This window comes from Cupressus sempervirens, chromosome 8, assembly GCF_028749045.1.
Source record: "Cupressus sempervirens isolate cs-2001-9-10 chromosome 8, ASM2874904v1, whole genome shotgun sequence".
Classification (NCBI taxonomy): Eukaryota; Viridiplantae; Streptophyta; class Pinopsida; order Cupressales; family Cupressaceae; genus Cupressus; species Cupressus sempervirens.
In genome coordinates, this window is record NC_143125.1 from 221,310,848 (window position 1) to 221,315,244 (window position 4,397).

General features: G+C 41.4%; 1 pseudogene; it reads right to left on the bottom strand.

The window, feature by feature from the left end:
* Positions 1 to 501: 501 nt before the first annotated feature.
* LOC149542291 (uncharacterized) lies at positions 502 to 4,110 on the bottom strand (annotated as a pseudogene).
* Positions 4,111 to 4,397: the final 287 nt, after the last annotated feature.

A 4,397-nucleotide genomic window follows, 5' to 3' on the forward strand; every position in this document is an offset into this window, starting at 1 on the left:
GAAGAACAGACGAGGCACATGAACAGTTTCAGCGATTGGTTCCATGAGATGCACAAAATGGATTTGTCAAATATGTTTTCCGAACTGTCAAGAAAATGACATAGGAAGCATACATTCCATTTACAAGTGAAGTCTAACTGTGTTGTATTCAAAGAAAACTACTCATTTGTTTTTGATCTTCCAAACCGTAGTGACTAAAAAAATTAATATGTAGACGAGAAACACTAATATAATGATTTTCTCTCATGATTCGGTAATCTGAGAGGTTAACCATATCGGCTAGCAGGAAACCGTTTTGAGGATTGAGACATATCATAATATTCCATCGAGTTACAACCGACATAGTCCACTGATTCCACTGCCATTTTTGCATCGAGGGTGCTATCAATTGCATTGCCATAAAGATTATTGCTATATGACCAGGCATGAAAAAAACTACTAAATCTCTCAAGAAGTGACATGAAACCTAAACAATTTGAAAATGAAGAGCAGAGAGAGAAACTAACCAATGGTCGTTGATGTGGATGAGTGAAATGTGAAATGAGGGCTGTAGTTCAAACTCCAGCTGCTGCATGTGTGGGAACCTCTAACTCCACAAAACCCTCTGAAAACGTTGTACCAAATCCAATCCCCCACCCCAATCCCACACCAACCACAGAGACATACTCATCTATTCTGCTCCACACTGACTTCTTTGCATATGGTAGAGGTGGAGGAAGCAATGCAGACTTTGTGCACTTTGGAAAAGGGTGACCGCAGAAACAATTAGGGGGATTTCCCTGGTAATATATGGGCTCAAAAGTAGCGAACTGCGGTCCTCCTGGTATTCGACCGCATAGATTGTTGAATGAAACGTTGAAATAGGCCAATTGGTACAGTCTAGACAATTCCTCAGGTATGTTTCCGCTCAATTTATTCTGAGACAAGTCCAACTGTTCCAATGTTGATATTTCTCCCAGAGATGCCGGTATCCCTCCTTGCAGCTGATTTCCACTTAGATTTAATAGCCTCATCTGAGATAGATTCCCAATTCTCGCGGTATTTGTCCAATTAAATTGTTGTTGGACAGATCAAGTATTGTGTTTGCTGCTAGGACATACACTAGAGAATACACGTTTCCCTTTATGGTTATGCTCGGTATATCCTCGTATAGAGTCAGTTGTGAGCTTTCAGGATTCTTAAATCCTTGGAGATCCTCAAGAGTAGATGGAATTTCTCCTGAGAATCTATTATTGTATAAGTCCAACACTTGCAAGCTGCTAAGATTGTTCAACGCCAGAGGAATATTCCCTTCCAGCATATTTGAGCCAAAAGTTATAACTCTCAGCTCTTGACAATTTGCAAGCAAGTGTGAAGGAAACTCACCTGTCAATCTATTGTTGTTGAAATCAAGAAGTTTAAGATGTCTACAGTTGGACAATGATGCAGGCAGGGTCCCAGAGAAGTTGTTGGAATGAGCAGACAATACCTCCATAGAAGAAGAATATTTAATTTCTAGATCTCCATGGAGTAAGTTATTAGACATCTTCAGTCTCCTTAGGGATGTGCAGTTAGCTAACGTTGCTGGAATTATTCCACAAAAAAGGTTGTTGGCTAGTATCAAATCAATTAGCTGATTGCACTTTCCTATGGATTGTGGAACTGTTCCTGATAGCTGATTATCAAATGCATCTAATATTTGTAGACGTGTCCAGTTGCTTAGAGAATTCGGAATAATTCCAGACAGATTATTTGTGGACAAGTAGAGCATCTCCAACATGTCAAGGTGGCCGAATCCAGGTGGTATGCTCCCGGTCAAACTATTTTGACCCAGTGAGATCACTTGTAGACGTGTATAGTTGCTCAGAGAATTCGTAATAATTCCAGATAGATTATTGTGGGACAAGTAGAGCATCTCCAACAAGTCCAGGTGGCCGAATCCAGGTGGTATGCTCCCGGTCAAACTATTTTGACCCAGTGAGATCATTTGTAGACATGTGCAATTGCTTAGAGAATTTGGAATAATTCCAGATAGCTTATTGTCAAACAAGTAGAGCTTCTCCAACATGTCCAGGTGGCTGAATCTAGGTGGTATGCTCCCAGTCAAACTATTTTGTTCCAGTAAGATCACTTGTAGACGTGTGCAGTTGCTCAAAGAATTTGGAATAATTCCAGACAGATTATTGTAGGACAAGGAGAGCCTCTCCTACATGTCCAGGTGGCCGAATCCAGGTGGTATGCTCCCAGTCAAACTATTTTGACTCAATGAGATCAGCTGTAGACATGTTCAGTTGCTTAGAGAATTCGGAATAATTCCAGACATATTATTGTAGGACAAGTAGAGCATCTCCAACATGTCTAGGTGGCCGAATCCAGGTGGTATGCTCCCGATCAAACTATTTTCACCCAGGGAGATTAGCTGCAGACGTGTGCAGTTGCTCAGAGAATTCGGAATAATTCTAGATAGCTTATTGTTGGACAAATCGAGCGTCTCCAACATGTCCAATTGGCCGAATCCAGGTGGTATGCTCCCGGTCAAACTATTTTGTTCCAGTGAGATCACTTGTAGACGTTTGCAGTTGCTTAGAGAATTTGGAATAATTCCAGATAGATTATTGTAGGACAAGGAGAGCTTCTCCAACATGTCCAGGTGGCCGAATCTAGGTGGTATGCTCCCGGTCAAACTATTTGAATCCAGTGAGATCCATTGTAGACGTGTGTAGTTGCTCAGAGAATTCAGAATAATTCCAGATAGATTATTGTAGGACAAGTAAAGCGTCTCCAACATGTCCACGTGGCCGAATCCAGGTGGTATGCTCCTGGTGAAACTATTTTCACCTAGTGAGATCACTTGTAGACGTGTGCAGTTGCTTAGAGAGTTCAAAATAATTCCAGATAGATTATTTGTGGACAAGTAGAGCTTCTCCAACATGTCGAGGTGGCTCAGTCCAAGTGGTATGCTCCCGGTCAAACTATTTGAATCCAGTGAGATCCATTGTAGATGTGTGCAGTTGCTTAGAGAATTCGGGATAATTCCAGACAGATTATTATAGGACAAGTAGAGCATCTCCAACATGTCCAGGTGGCCGAATCCAGGTGGTATGCTCCTGGTGAAACTATTTTCACCTAGTGAGATCACTTGTAGACATGTGCAGTTGCTTAGAGAATTTGGAATAATTCCAGATAGATTATTTGTGGACAAGTAGAGCTCCTCCAACATGTCTAGATGGCTGAATCCAGGTGGTATGCTCCCGGTCAAACTATTTGTATCCAATGAGATCCATTGTAGACGTGTGCAGTTCCTCAGAGAATTCGGAATAATTCCTGACAGATTATTCCAGACAGATTATTGTAGGACAAGTAGAGCATCTCCAACATGTCTAGGTGGCCGAATCCAGGTGGTATGCTCCTGGTCAAACTATTGTGAGATAGTGAGATCAGCTGCAAAAGTGTGCAGTTACTCAAAGAATTCGGAATAATTCCAGATAGACTATTAAAAGATAAGTCTAGAATCTTCAGCATCTCAATGAAGCCAAATTCTTGTGGTATGGTCCCTGTCAAATTATTGCCAGAAAGTGTAATCTCTCGAAGGTGTGTACAATTCGAGAGGGATGTGGGGATGGAACTTTTCAGTCCATTAAAGCTAAGATCTATTATAGATAAGGCTTTTAATTGACCAAGCTGGGATGGCATGATTCCGGTGAAAGAATTATTAGTGAGATTCAGAGTGTGGAGTAGAGAGAGGGCAACTATGGAGGGAGAAATGGTACCTTGGAGTCTCAAGTGAGGGAGGATAATGGCCACAACTCTATTGGAGTTCTTTCTGCACCGAAAACCTTTCCACAAGCACATGTTTTGTGCATTAGAAGAATTCCAACTTGTGAGCGACATGGTCGGATCGGATGAGATGCCATTTCTGAAAGAAAGAAGACCCTGCAGATCCCGCTGATGAAAAGAGTCATTCTCCAGCATGAGCAAACGACTTGTCACAGAATAAGAGTTTCCATCCATTGTACGGTTATGGAAAGCAAAGACACTAGAAGAGTAAGAACTGTTGTCATTGGCAGCAGTCGGTGTTACTGCCAAAGCTAACCCCAACCATAGCATTTGAGTCAACATGCCTTCGCTCATTTGTAAACAGCTCATATCACACAAATTATCCAGCGCAATGGCCGACTTAATATAAGTTGGAAATCCTTTGAACGTAGACCACAGAGCTTACCAAGTCAATACAAAGATGACGACCTCAGTATCGGCACTATTCGATACTTAAATGCATTGCTCTTAAAATAACGTCCTTATTCTATGTCCTATATAAACTTGACTGTAGATTTCTATATTATTCCAGTCTTCGGGCGGCAAGGTAATCTTTCATTTTTGTTTTTCTCTTTTGGAACATGGTTTTGCAGGAAAACGGT